The following is a 15,346-nucleotide window of genomic DNA, read 5'->3' as shown; positions in this document are numbered from 1 at the left end:
CAAAATCCTGGTTATCAGCAGATTCAGCTTCATCACTAGATTTTGTGTATGAGGTTGTGGGGATTGGGAGGAGAGGAAGAGGTATGGTATGTCCAAAAACCTCCACAAAGCCGTATTGATTCCATTAAGGCAGGAGGTTCAGACCCTGTCACACTTTGAGGGGTAGGGGATGAATGTCATTCCTAGGACAGCCCTCTAAGGAAAGGTGCCTGAAGAAATGAGCTAGAACTCAAGAGGCCTGAGTGTATGGCTGGGCGCGGTGGCTCAAGCCTGTAATCTTAGTGTTTTGGGAGGCCAAGGCAGGAGGATTGCTTGAGATCAGGAGTGGAACACCAGTGTGAGCAAGAATGGGATGCTAAAAATATAAAAAATTAGCTGGGTGTAGTGACACACACCTGTAGTCCCAGCTGCTCAGGAGGTTGAGGCAGGAGGATCACTTGAGCCCAGGAGTTTGAGGTTGCTGTGAGCTAGGCTGATGCCACGGAACTCTAGCCCAGCAACAGAGGAAGAATCCGTCTGGGGGAAAAAAAAAAAAAAAAGAGGCCTGAGCGAAGCCAAAAGTCTGGATCCAAAAGAAAATGCTCTGAACTTAGGTTAGGGACTGGACAGAGTAGATTACGCCTGAGGGTGAAAGGCATCCACGAACCCAACTGTGAGGAGCTGGGAAAGGCCCTGAGATTTGAGTTGCCTGTGTCAAAGACTCCCTGGGGGAGGAAAAGCTGTGAGAATTCAAATCATAAAGGCAGTCTGAAAGCACTGGTGAATGAAAGCTGATGCCAAGTTAACCAGGAAGGTGCTCTTCTTACAGGCACTCAGGCCAAAAACATTGTATGTCTGAATCACAGGGGCTATCCTGGCAGCTTCTGGAGCAGCTATTTTGGCTCCACAAAGTTAGCAGACAAGGGGGAACTACACCTTTGTATGGACACCCCAAATGCTTTGTCATTGCTTTTGACATGGCTTATTTTGCTTTCCGGTTAGGCCCTATCTTAGCATAGCTCATTGGGAAATGGAGGCCAGAAGCTGTCTGTGACCAGCAGCAACTGAGGAAATGCTCTGCCTTTGTCATCACTGGCGGCCTCTTTTGCGCCATCATTTTGCATCATTTCTGGGAAGCTGAGCCTCCCCCTTTCTAAGATCTGTGACCGTCTTGTCTAAGGACATCACAGCAAACCACAGGTACAAAGGTCTTGTGCTCCTGGTTATATTCTAGCCATCAGCTGCTCTCCAGACAACACTGTGCCTGCATCCCAACATGCTGGTGGGAAATCTGTCTACTCAGCACCCCCTCTTTTTGAGGTCAAGAGCCTCCATACCCAGCACCCTCAGCTGCTTGTCTTTTCTCAGACGAAACTGTGAAGGAAACAAAGTGCTTCTTTAGGGACCCAGCTTCTCTTTCTAGGGCCTTTATCTCAAACTCCTTGGTATCTCCCTCCTGTCCCTATAATTAGAGCACAGTGCCCTCTCCTCTCTATCCCTTCCTCAGTCAAGTTCTCAGAAATCAATCTCATCAACTCACTTCTACTTCCACTTCCATCACCAAGATGCTTCACCATCAACCCTTCCTACAATCTCTTCATTTTTAATAGGGTCTCAAAGGTTTAAAGTGAAGGACAGAAATTTCAGTTGTGGAATTCCGAGCAATAGCAAACAGCCAGTGCAAGTCTTTGAGGGACAGGACACATTGCTGGTGCCTGTGAAATTATATCACTTGACAGACCAGCTTATTCCATCACCTGATACCTTCAAGTTGTCTCCTCTGCTAGGCCAGGATCCCTGGATCTGTGCCAGCACCCACTGCCATCTGGTCTCCCTTGGAAAGGCAAAAGAGAGACACCTCTTGTTTACTCAGTACTAATTCACTCTAATAGTCACACAACAGGTGCCACCAGTTCCAGTATATGCAGTGAGGACATACCACACCCTTACCTCTGCCCCTATCACACTTACTTCTTCAGCCACATCAACAGATTTTAAGATAGGATAGAGCCACTTAAGCGGTAAATCAATTACTAGTAGTGTTTTGACACTGTGGCCTACATTGCAATGAAGACCTAGAAGTAAAGAACGAAGGGTTTTTTTAATCCTCCCCTACAGCCAATTGGTATCTTTCCCACATATGTTGTTGCAGCATCTCTATATATAGAATCTAGTATTCTATAAACAAAATGCTCTGGCTAAACATGTCACAACAAGCAAAACTGTAAGGTAGAGAAAGATGGCATCCTCTCCACTCTTCTTTCCCCCTCCCTCCTTTCCTAAATCTCACCAGAGACAGAAAAGCTCTGTGAAAACAGCGTGGGCTTTGGCATTGGACAGACCTGAGGAGAAATAAATCCTAGCTTGGCCTTTTATTAGCTGTGTGACCTTGGGCAAGTTACATAACCTCTTTGACTTTCAGCTTGCCTGTGTGCAAAAATGGAGATGACACCTTATTGGCTTATATTATAATTAAATAAGAAAATATATGAAATGCATCTAATATATGGCTGGCTCTCAAAGGATGTGACATTCTGTTCTTCCCCATCTATATCATCATGCACCTGGTACCCTCAAGCTACCAAAGCCAAGGTATGTGCCCCGCACAAATCTTCCTTTCCTTTCCTAAACCCTGGCAAAGTTCCCATCCCCTGTAAGAGATGATCTAATAACACTGTCAAAAGGAAAGAAATTCTGATCAAATGAAGTCAAGTAAAATGTAAACAATATTGCTGTGTTCCTATATTAACTCGGTGGGGGGGGGGGTCCTGCATTTGAAAAAGGAGCCTGGAAATTCAAATGACAGGAAAGATGTTTAATAGAGAGCCTCTCCTAAAGGATAAGCGACCAGAGCGCCTGCCTCTTTCCCTGTAAGCACAGCCTCTATTATTCTCTGTGCTGAAGATGAGAAATCAATCAGAGCTGCAGAACATCAGCTCAGATTGCTGAATGTCACACCTCAAATCAACAACGGGTCCAGAATAGAACTTGAGAGCCTTGGCCACCCCTCCTGCTCTAGTCAGCACATGCTACTTCCTTACGCAGGAAGTTACGGTGCTGCTTTTTTCCTAGGAGGTTTCCAACACTATTTTAAACTCTTTGGAATCAAGCAACAGGATTTAACTATGGTCATAGTCTTGGAACAGTCTGTGGAAGGCCTGGGCCCCACTTCCAGCATCACATCTTTCTTCTCTGAACGGTCCCAACAAAGCCCAGATTAATATACGCTGCAGAATGGTCCTGCGTCTTGACTTGTCTCTCAGTGATCCAGTAAGGAGGACAAGAGAGAAATTTCTAGGCTTTCCATATACAGGATCATAGAAGCAGATTATTATGGCTAAAATCAGCCTAGATGTAATCACCTGGCACAATTTGCTATGCTGAGTGTAAATCACAATTCAGCATGGGAGTTCTCATTATTAGGTACTCTTTAACACTGTGATGTTCTACTGGACTTTCCTGGCAAGCCCCCAGGGAGCCAGGGGCACTAGCCCAGGCCGAGGTCTGAGGACCCAGACACCCCAGGGGTTTGGGGTGGAAAAGGCTGGCTGGCAGCTTCAGCAGGTGGAATAAAGAGGAACTGAAGGCAAAGTCTAGTGTACAGGAAGGACTGGTCCAGGCAGGATTACTCAACAGCATGTGCTTACAGAACTGGCAAAGCATGGACAACAACAACAACAACAATTTTAAATAACTTTGTATTTATCAAAGTAGTCACCACGGTAACAATTAGAATTTTTCTGAATTTTCTTTATACTTTGATGTACTTCCTTATACTTACTTTGCATTTCATACTGTTTTTTAAAATACATACTGAGGGCTGAAAGTATGAGGGACATCATAATCTTCCCATTGCTTAGGACTGTTAAATTCCTAATCTGGCCCTTGGCTTCTAGAAGAAGCAAGGAAAACTAAGAGTCTGAAGCTTCAAAGTCAATATTCATTTTTTCACTCAACAAACATTTCTTGAAGGGTAAGTGCCAGGATTTTTGTTCTGTCCTAGGATATAGCAACAAACAAAACATAAGTGGTTTCTATGTTCCTGGAGCTCACAGTCTAACGAGAGTGGCTGAGAAAAAGAGCAAGATCCAAAGCCAAAGGTCTATATTGGAAAATAGGCAAGATTCCACAGCCAGCAATGGGATGCCAGCAGAAGGGCCTATGGGGAGGCAAGAGGCTATTCATGGAGATATTAATGGTTCAGATAATGCCCTTAACCCCTCACCCCCTTTGGCAGAGAGAGAGCCACTGTGGTGGGTAGAGTTCATCAATAACATGATGACTAGTACCCTCATAGCCAGTGCTGCCATGAAGCTGCCCCTTCTCTGCTCACAGCCATGAACTCTAAGCTATGTACAAGAGGCTGAAGTTCCAAAGAAAAACACAAGACTTGAATTGTCTACTAACAGGAATTCTAGAAGGTACAGCAGGCCAAAATTGGGAAGCATAAAAACAACTGCCAGAAGAAGCTGGGTGATCCTCCCCCTACCTTGTCACCGTACTTCTCTGACATTGCATGGAAAACAAAAATAAAGGAGTAGGAAAGGAAAAATAAAGGGGAGGGGTGTGGGGAGGAGAGCTGGAGAAGATACCTAGTGAAATGGTCAGGCTCTAGCCAAAAGCCTCCTGAGACGAGTTTCTGCTTTGCAGCATGATGAGGGCAAGGATAGGGGAAAGGCTGTGGCCTTGTGTGGTAGAGAAAGGAGCCATTCTAGCAGCTCAGTCCAGCACTGCCAAAAACTGATGGTCGTGGTGAAGGTGAAGAGCCAACAGCAGCAACAGCAGGAGCTACAGAGTGACAGCACAGCTGGCACAGCAGTAGCCTACAGAGACCTCAAAGTATTTGACCTCTCAGGCCTTTCTTTCTTTTATCTGAAAATGAAGATGATGATAAGAGTGTGTATTACTTTCCTAGGGTTACCATAACAAATTACCACAAACTGGGTAGCTTAAAATAACAGAAATTTATTCTCTTAATAGTTCTGGAAGCTACAAGTCTGAAATCAAGGTATCATCAGGGCCATGCTCCCTCTGAAGGCTCTAGGGAAGAATCCTTCCTTGCCTCTTGTAGTTTCTGGTGGTTGCTGGCAATCCTTGGAGTGCCAGAGCCAATCCTTAATTTATGGAAGCCTAACTCCAATCTCTGCCTCCATCTTCACATGGCCATCTTCCCTCTGTGTCATGTTTCTCTCTTCCTTTAGGGTCTCGCTCTGTCACCCAGGCTAGAGTGCAGTAGTGCGATCATAGCCCACAGCAACCTCGAACTCCTGGGCTCAAGCAATCCTCCTGCCTCAGCCTTCCGGGTAGCTGGGACTACAGGTGTATGCCACCACGTCCAGCTGATTTTTTTTTTTTGCAAAGACAAGGTCTCCCTATGTTGCCCAGCCTGATCGTAAACTCCTGGCCTCAAGCAATCCTCCTGCCTTGGCCTCCCAAAGTCCTGGGATTATACACATGAGCTACCACGCCCAGCCCTCTTTTTCCTCATAAGTATACTAGTCAATGGAGTAGGACTAACCAGTAGAACTTCATCTTAACTTGATTACATCTGCAAAGACCCTATTTCTACATAAGATCACATTCATAGGTTCTGGGGGGACATGAATTTTGGAGGATACTATTCGACCCAGTACTGAGCACCAACCTCATAGGGAGAAGTTTATATTATGTAAGGTGCTTAGGACCATGCCTGGCACATAATGTGTGCTATGAGAAGGTTAGCTACCCTTCATCGTCACTGGCAGGTCAGCCAAGAAGCTGCACCAGAGAGACAGAAGTCTCATCACTTCAGAGTCAGACTGTGAGTTCTGATCCCAAACTGCTTTACATGGCATATTCATCTCATAGTTTAGCAACTGAATGAGTTTTGGCTGCATCTAAACATGAAATCCATTTTCTGAAATGGAGGATTTGCTATTTCTGAGGATGTGATATTCAAAAAAATAAGCCACTTTCAGATTAGGGAAGGGAAGGATAGATTAAAGGTTCCTGCTCTTGCTCCTCCTTCTTCAATAAATGGGTTTGGGATAGCTACCCAACAAACAAAATAGAGTCAGATCCCAACCATTCTCAAACCTATCAAAATAAATTCCAGATGGATCAAAGATTTAAATTTATAGGTTGAATTAAAAGATTTAAACACACATATACACAGAGTACTCAAAAAGAACAAGTCACTATTTTTGTAATTTTGAGGTGGGGAAGCATGCTTTTCCTAAACATTGGTCTAGTAGCAGAAGAAACTATAAGGGAAAATTTGAATACCTAAAAATGTAAAATGTGCAGACAGAAAAAAACTACATAAACAAAGTTGAAAGATAAAGGGCAAACTAGGGACAATTCTGCATTATATATGATAGTCAACATGTTAACTCTTACAATTTAATAAGAAAATATTATTGGAAGAATGTACAAAGTACATGAATAAGTGATTCAAATAAAAAATACAAATGTCCAAAATACATTTGAAAAAATGTTCGACCTTTAATATTCTAAGAAATGCAAACTAAATCATATTTATTAATATATCTCAATTACTATTCTAAGCATTTTACTTGGATTAACTAATTCATTCCTCAAAATAACCCCATAAAATAGGTGCTATCATTATGTCAACTTTACGAAAGATGAAACTGAAGGACAGAGAAGATAAATGACTTACCCAAGGTCCCACAGTTAATGAATGGCTGAGTCAGAATTCAGGCCCGAGCGAGCTAGCTCCAAAGTCACATTCTCAACCACCGTGTTACAAGACCATGTCTGACCTGTCAGATGGGAAAGATGAAAACACACAAGGCCTAATGTTATTAAAAGCATGGGGAAACAGGCAATCTCATGTGCTATTAGTAGATGATTACATTCTTAAGGGTAGTTTGGCTCCATGAATTGGCATTTTAAACACGCATACCCTTTAACTTAGCTGTTCTGTTTCTTAGAATTTATCCTAAGGAGATAGTGGACAAGTGTGCAAAGATGTATATATCAGGACATTTATCATAGAATTTTCATAAGAGCCAAATAACTGCAAATTAAAAACCCAATAGGTATACCAAAGTCCAACAAATTCATTCACTAAACAAATATTTACTGAGCATCAACTAAGTACCAGGAACTGTTCTAAACATCAGGTATAGAGCAGTGGATAAAAAAGAAGAAAAAGGCCAGGCAGTGGCTCACACCCATAATCCCAGAATTTTGGGAGGCCAAGGCAGGAGAATTGCTTGAGGCCAAGAATTCAAGACCAGCAACATAGCAAAACCCCATCTCTACAAAAAATAAGAAAAATTAGCTGGGCGTGGTGGCAAACACCTGTTGTCCTAGCTAGTCGGGAGACTGAGGCAGGAAGATCACTTGAGCCTAGGAGTTCGAGGCTGCAGTGAGCTAGAATCTCTCTGCACTCCAGCTTGTCTCAAGGAAAAAAAAATCCCTGTGTTCATGGAGCTTACATTCTAATAGAGTTAGGCAATAAGTAAATAAATTTAAAAAGTATGCAATGTAGTACTAAATGCTACAGAGAAAAATATAGGAAAGAAAGGAGATAGGGAAGAAAGAGAGATTGTTAGGATTTTAAGTGAGGGGGTCAGAGAAGGCCCCATTGATAACAGATGAGATAAACGGATTAAATATCAGGGAATAAAATGCATTATATCTACTCATTGAAATATAACTTGGCCATTTATTCTGTTTACTGACATGAAAATGTCTCCAACAATCAAATAAAAAAAGAGCATAAAATAATGTTAAGGAAAAAAAACAATAGTAAGGTACGATTCCATTGATACATAAAATTACACATATGCACATGCTTATACTCTAACTAGGAGAGGAGAACAACACATAAAAAGATCAATAATACCAAGTAAGGGTCCAGGCTGAGTGCCAGCAGTGTTTGTTCTCCCACCCACTCACACATCCTCCTCCCAACACCTACACTTTGTTCCAAAAAGAATTTAAGGACAGCAAACCCATACATCCCCTCAAGTTCTTTAACTTCCCCCATCCTCCCTCACCTTTTCTCTCCTCTTCCCAGAATCCAGGTGAAAAGGGGACATAAGAAAGATAGAAAAAAACCCTCACAGGACCTGGATAGGATTCCTCTTACTTCAGCTCGTGGGAAACAGGTCCTGGGAGGCACAACTTCTCCCTGCAGATCTGCAGGGTAGGATGCAAGGCTACCTGACTCAGGTTCCCTATTTCATCCCCTACTAAACCTAAGATGCCTTGGAGGGACAACTGGGAGCAAAACTGACTCATCACAGGGAGGTGACAGACGACAGCAGGCCAGAGCTCTACTCCTTACACACAAGTGACCGCATCTTCCTATGAACAGAAATGACAGACCCAAGCCCTTTTTGTCCCCTACCCTGTCCTCTCCTCCATGCCTATACCCACGAGCTAGCACAGCTAAGTTAACTCACGCTCAAGCCCTGACACCCACTGCCTTGCCCAGCTACCCTAGAATTACGAATTTCCCCACTAAGATTCTCAAGACTAGATCCCTACCAAAAGCTGCCTAGGGTGGCCAAAAAATGCTAGTTTGGAATACTTTCGGTCTGGGGTGAAATTATGAGTAACCTGGCAGACAGGGTTCAGATATATCTGCTCTTAGATATGTGGAAGCAGATTATACTTCTTGCCTGAGCATAAAGCCACAAACAAGGAGTTGGCAACTTACCAAAGGTAAAATCCATATTGTTGTCCCCCGTATCTTTAGTCTGGCAGTGGGAAGTGGAGGCACATGAGTGGAGGCAGGAGGCTTCAGGAAAGATTCATATACTGTCACCTCTTGTACACCAACCATATGCTAGGCTCTGTGTTAAGTGCTTTCACATATTATCACCAAAAATGGCAAAATCACTTTTATCAAACATTCCTACTATGTGCTATTGAATTTAAGAAGCCTAAGGCATATTCAAGTCCAGCCACCCTGCTGACCATGAAATACCCAGGCTTGATATTAGGAAGAGGATAGTAATCCAAGATTCTTCTCAAGGTGTGACATAGATGTCTCTCTACATACCATCAGGCCAGTCTTAAGGGCACAGTCCGGCTTCTGCTCTCTTACCTGGGCTTTCAACAGAGAATATAAAACAACACACACATCCCAAGTCCCCAGCACACTTAGTCTATAAGTGGAAGAAATTCTCCACTGGTGAAGGGTACAAGATGAGGTAGAGAAAAACCAAAAGGGATTACTTCTTTAACAGAGGAACCTACTTTTCTCTCTCCCTCCACCTCTCTCGTCTTTGCTTAATATGTATTTATTGAGCTACTCTTATTGTGCTCGTCACTGTAGGATATAATAAGAGATTCCTCCTGTCTTCAAGAATTTACTCGATTTGAGAAAACAAAACCAACACATAGGAAACATGTTATAAAAAGAGGGCTCTGAGATTTCTAGTCATGGAACAGGAGGGCAAAGATGCTAGCAAAACAAATGGAAGAGTGGGTAAACTTAAGACAAATGGTGGGGTATCCTGGCCTACAAAGGTATCTTCATCAATTTCAAATACAACCAAATCTCCTTTTTTTGTTCCACTCTTGGTGCAGAGATGCGTTTCATTCCAAGAAAAATCTCCAATACAAAAGTCTAAGACATAAAGTTGGGGATCATTCACAAGATAAAAAAGAGTTTCCTCTTTGCTGTAAAGTTAATGAAGATATAATTTAACCACCCTTCAATCCCCAGCCCTGCTGTCATATATACACACATATATACATGCGCGCACACAATGTTTACGTCCGAATTTCCAGGATCACATTTACAGGGTGAAGCAAAGTACTTTAAAGAAAACATTTATAGCCGGGCGTGGTGGCTCACGCCTGTAATCCTAGCACTCTGGGAGGCCGAAGTGGGAGGATTGTTTGAGCTCAGGAGTTCAAAACCAGCCTGAGCAAGAGCAAGACCCCGTCTCTACCAAAAATAGAAAGAAATTAATCGGACAACTAAAAATACATAGAAAAAATTAGCCGGGCATGGTGGCGCATGCCTGTAGTCCCAGCTACTCGGGAGGCTGAGGCAGAAGGATTGCTTGAGCCCAGGAGTTTGAGGTTGCTGTGAGCTAGGATGACGCCACAGCACTCTAGCCCGGGCAACATAGTGAGACTCTGTCTCAAAAAAAAAAAAAAAGAAAACATTTATAAAAATCAATATATCAATGGATAAATGGGTAAACAAATCATGCCACGTACCATAAAATGGAATATTATCCTGCCTTAAAAAGGAAAGAAATCCTATCACATGCTACCACATGGATAAATTGTAAGAACATTATGTTAAGTGAAATAAGCCCATCACCAAAAGACATACTATATGACTCCACTTATATAAGATATCTAAAGTAATCAAATTCACAGAAACAGAAAGTAGAATGGTGGTTACCAGAGGGAGGTTGAGGGGTAGGGGAAGGAGAGTTGTTGTGTAACGGGTATAAAGTTTCAGTTCTGCAAGATGAAAAAGTTTTAGAGATCTGTTGCACAAAAATGTGAATATACCTAAGACTACCAAAATGTAGACTTAAAAATGGTTAAGATGGGCCAGGTGCAGTGGCTCATACCTATAATCCTAGTACTCTGGGAAGCCGAGGTAAGAGGACTGCTTGAGCTCAGGAGTTCAAGACCAGTTTGAGCAAGAACAAGACCCCATCTCTACTAAAAATAGAAAAAAATTAGCCGGGCATGGTGGCACTCGCCTATAGTCACAGCTACTCATGAGGCTGAGGCAGGAGGATCACTGGAGCCCAGGAGTTTGAGGTAGCAGTGAGCTATGATGATGTCACTGCACTCTAGGGCAGCAGAGCGAGACTCTGTCTCAAAAAAAAAAAAAAAAGTTAAGATAGTAAATTTTATGTTGTATGTTTTTCACCACAATTTTTTTTAAAAAGGTAATGTCCACATGGGTTTTTAAAAATTCAACAACACAGAAGGACATTAAAAAAACAAACTTTCACAGACTGGGCAAATAACAAGTATATAGAGTCCCCCTTCTGTTTTCATACAAAGGCTAATACCAGCACACTAACCATAAACACTATTCTGCACCTTTTTTTAGTTTCTCTTAATGATAGTTCTTGGAGAGTGACTGTGTGTATCTGTACCATTCTTTTTAATAGCTACATAATATTGCAATATCCACTATAATTCCACAATATCAATTATAATATCTACTATTATTCAAATAGTCCCTTATCAATATATAGCAAGAAGTAAATGTATTAAAGGCTTTGCACAGTAATTTTGCATTTTTTCCCTCAACAAAAATGTTTAGACTTCATTTCCTCTATGTTCTCCAAGAAACTATGAATTGATGAACTGATATTTTTTTAGTTTGAATTTAATAATGTTTCACCTCAGCCGATTGCTACTAGGTTGTATGTTGGCTTTGTCAGCATCACAGGGAGACAAGGGTATCATCAAGGAAATACGTGAAATACACATCATCCCTATACTCTATCATCACCCTTTACTCTGTCATCTTTATTAATGGCTTGTCAACAGTATTCATTTCACTGTGCTTAACTCTGAGGAAATTTTTTAAAAAACAATAGTTTTATTATCTAACTAATAAAAAAAGCACCTCTTTTACCTCAGTGTCTCTGGGCCTGCTAATTTGGTTTTTTAGAGAGATCACAGCGAGGTAGAATGAGGGTTCCTCAGACATGTCAGTGTTCAAATACCGGTTCTGCCATTTCCAAGTTAATCAGTCTCTCAGAGCCTCGGTTCTTCATAGTAGAACAGAGGAAATACCATTTATCGTATATACAGGTAAAATCACAACACAGTGTGAAAGGTCTGTTTAAGAGGAACAAAGTGTTGTCTCTGTTGAACCAGCACTGTCTGGGGAAGTCAAAGAAATGTTTAGAGAAGCAGTAAAGGACAAGAAGGAATCTGAGAAGTTGACAAGAGAAAGGGTGTCTCTGGCAGAGGCAAAAGCACATGCAAGAGCTGTACAGAGCCACAATGCAGCAATACAGATACTGACAAGAAGATAAAAATGTGGATTAGTCAGCAAGTAGTGACTGAGTGCCTCTACACACCAGAAGAACTTCAGAGACAGATCTGCACTGTGGTTAGCAGTTCTCCGGTCTATATTCTAGCCAGCTTTCTGAGTCCAATGCCAAAGACCCCTGTAAGCCCCAAAGGTACTGACCTTCCAGGGGGGAGTCACAAGGCCCTCCCTCATCTGGGCTCTGCTTCCACTGTGGCAACAAGAAAATGCAGTACCAGTACATAGAGACAGTGATCTACTGTCCCCACTGTATGACAGGCTACAGACCAAGGCTTCTAGGATTTTAGGCTCCAAGTAAAGAATTCAAATCCCTTTTCATCCCTTTAAGGGTAGGGAGGTGGCAGAGTCCTTTAAGTCAGAGTTTCTCCAAATATCGTCTGCAGATGATGAGTAGTATCAGAATCACCTGGAAGGCTGAACAAACTGCAGATTCCTAGTCACCACTCCATACCTACTGAATCAGAAGACTAGGCATAGGGACCAGGAATGTGCATTTTAAACAAGTATCTGGCCTCCCACTCTCGCCCCCATGGGTAATTCTGATGCGTTAAAGCTTCAAAACCATAGCTCTAGGAACAGAGCTAATGGAGTTAAACTTAACTTGAAGCTGGCTGGCAATGTCATAATTAGGAGACTACGTAGAGCCAAAGAGTCAAGCTGGCCATTGAGTGCGTAATCCAGAAAGAGAAGTCTGAGCTGGGCGTGGTAGCACCTGTAGTCCCAGCTACTCAGGAAGCTAAGGCAGAAGGATCATTTGAGTCCAGGAGTTAGCGGCTACAGCATACTATGATCATGCCTGTGAATAGCCACTGCACTCTGGCAGATGCAACATAGCCTCAAGCCTCAAAAAAAATCAAAAAAAAAAAAAGAGAGAGAGAGAGAGAAAACTCTGAGAGGATTATGGAATTTGAAGGTCTCAAAGCAGAAAACAGGAGGCAGGACATCAGAGCATGGGGCTTTAACAGCAGAGAGAACAAGCAAAAGATAAGGAGCACTCTTAGGGAAATCACTAACAATGGTTGTAATCTCCAGCTCTTTTAGGTTGGTTTTCCCAGCAGAGCCCTAGGAGGGGAGTTTAGGGGTCTTGCCTCACACAGTCCAGATAACTAGGCCATAGACTGCCTGATCCATGCACACAATAATTCCACCTACCCTTCAAAAGAGAATACACCCCTCCTTGGTAAGTATTGTTTCTACCCTCATGATTCCCTGTCAGCCTGCAGAAGAGCTCCAGGCTCTAACAGGAAAACACACAGAACACCACTAAGGGTTAATGACTAGCACTACTCATCAAGACACTCAACCTGGCACATCAGTGTCCCCTAACCCTGCCATAAATTCAAGGACCAGGCCAGATACCTTGACACCCACTCCTATACACCCTCGGATCCTGCCATCCATGCACATCTAGCCAGTCTTCCACTATTTTTTACTATGATTCACTGATAGAGTCCCACCTTATAGTCTATGCTCTCATGTCCCTCCCCAAAACTTAGAGAGAAATTCCACAGATTCAGGTTGAGCAGAGTCCTAAACTCCTGAGGCTACTGAGGCCAGCTACCACACCTCAGTCAGTGGGAGGAGGTATCCTGAAGGGGTGCTCACTCCCTTCACCCTACCTGAAGGAAGCTCTAGGACTGCTGTAAGCTTTGGTATAGAAAACTTGTTTCAAAGACGAGCAAGTTGAACCTGATCTATTTAAAAGAATGGAAAGGGGTGGGGGCAAGGGCAACATATGTAACCTAAACATCTGTACCCCCATAATATGCTGAAATTAAAAAAAAAAAAAAAAGAATGGAAGGCAGGCTCTTGGCAGCAGAAATTGAGGTGGGGGAAAAAGATAAGGTAGGATTTCTGAGGATTTATTTTTAAAGTAAAGAGCACATAAAACACAAAATAATATGCAACCTCACTCAAACAGTTGTATATAAACTACCTGATCCTTCCTATAATCCAAAAGCTGGTTCCAAACTAAAGAAGAATGCTAAAAGATGATTTAAGTAATCCCCAAGATTATATCTGACCCTAATCCTGAACTGCTTGCCCTGTTCTTTCTTACACTCCACCCACTATCCGAATTCTCTAGGTTTCTGACTTAATGATTCAGCTTCCTGTTTCAGCCTTGCCTCACCTTATCCCTCAGGCCTTTTGCTTTCTTCCTTGATTAAGATTCTACTCAACTATCAGTTATTCTGCCTTCAGCTACCTGGAGTAAACAATCTGACTATCCAGATCCTCAACCTTTATCCTCAGCACACATGTCCCATTCATGGGCAAGTCCCCCAGCAAGCTTACCCTGGTTTCATGAATATGACTAGGAGAGAGACACATATCTTACATGGTTTACCTCAAGTATGTTAGAACGGTCATCTCAGACAAACACTGGAGTCACCAAAGATGATGAAATAAGGAGAAGGAGCCAAATGTCTAGACCTCATCCTAACATCATAAAGTATACTTCCTAGCCCTTAGGTGCTGCCCCTGATACTGCATCCCCCTCTCCTACTACCCCAATTTCAAGGATCATTCTAGCCACTGCTGGTCAGCTACAACTAGGAATTCACGGTGAGTACAACACAGGCTTTTGCCCTACAGAAGTTACAGTCTAGTGAAGGACACAGACAACTAATTATACAATAATTAATAGCAATGCATACAGAGTTGTACGATCAAGAAGGCTAGTGAGGTGAAGCTACATGTAAGCTATAACTTGAAGGATGAACAGGAGCTACCTAGGCAGTGGCATGGCATTTGAGGAAGGGTGTTCTAGGCATAGGGAACAGTATATGCAAAGGCCCTGCAGGAAGAAAGTACATCTAAAGAGATGGGATGAGTTGGTGGATGGGAGGTGACGTAGAGAGTGTACTGACACAGATGGTGTTAGAGAAGCCAAGAAAGGCCTCATAAGACATATAAGGCTGTTTTATTATTCACTGAATTTCAATAATGTGCCAGGCATTGTCCTAGGCACACTCCTAGCACATTATTGTGCTAGGAATACAATAGTGAATAAAACAAATAATATCTCTGTTCTCAGAAAATTTATATTCTAATTGGAAAAGACTATAAACAAATATGCAAATAAACCAGAAAAATATTAGATATTGTTAAATGCTATGCAAAGAATTAAAACGAGGTGATGTGATAGAAAGTATATGGGTGGCCACTTTAGAATCATTAAGTGGTCAGGAGAAGGCCTGTCTCAGGAGATAACATTTAAAAGCAGATATCTCAATTTTAAAAAGCCAGCCATCCAAAGACCAAGGAGATGCCAGGCGCAGTGGCTCACACCTGTAATCCCAGGACTTTGGGAAGCCAAGGTGAGAGGATCACTTGAGGCCAGGAGTTTGAGACCAGCCT

The 15,346-nt window shown here is 42.4% G+C and overlaps 1 long non-coding RNA gene across 4 annotated transcripts in view; it reads right to left on the bottom strand.

The window, feature by feature from the left end:
- Positions 1 to 1,749: 1,749 nt before the first annotated feature.
- LOC105812106 overlaps positions 1,750 to 15,346 on the bottom strand; it is a 31,474-nt gene continuing 17,877 nt past the window's right edge. For all 4 annotated transcript variants that reach the window (XR_001137593.1, XR_001137595.1, XR_001137594.1 and 1 more), the window contains 2 exons: positions 6,641 to 6,743; positions 1,750 to 1,813 (listed from right to left, as the gene is read on the bottom strand). This is a non-coding gene — a long non-coding RNA (uncharacterized LOC105812106). The remainder of the gene's footprint in view (positions 1,814 to 6,640; positions 6,744 to 15,346) is intronic.

Source organism: Propithecus coquereli, unplaced genomic scaffold, assembly GCF_000956105.1.
Source record: "Propithecus coquereli isolate 6110/MARCELLA unplaced genomic scaffold, Pcoq_1.0 Scaffold243, whole genome shotgun sequence".
NCBI lineage: Eukaryota > Metazoa > Chordata > Mammalia > Primates > Indriidae > Propithecus > Propithecus coquereli.
Note: the sequence above shows the minus strand (reverse complement) of the source record. Positions and strands in the feature narration are given on the sequence as shown.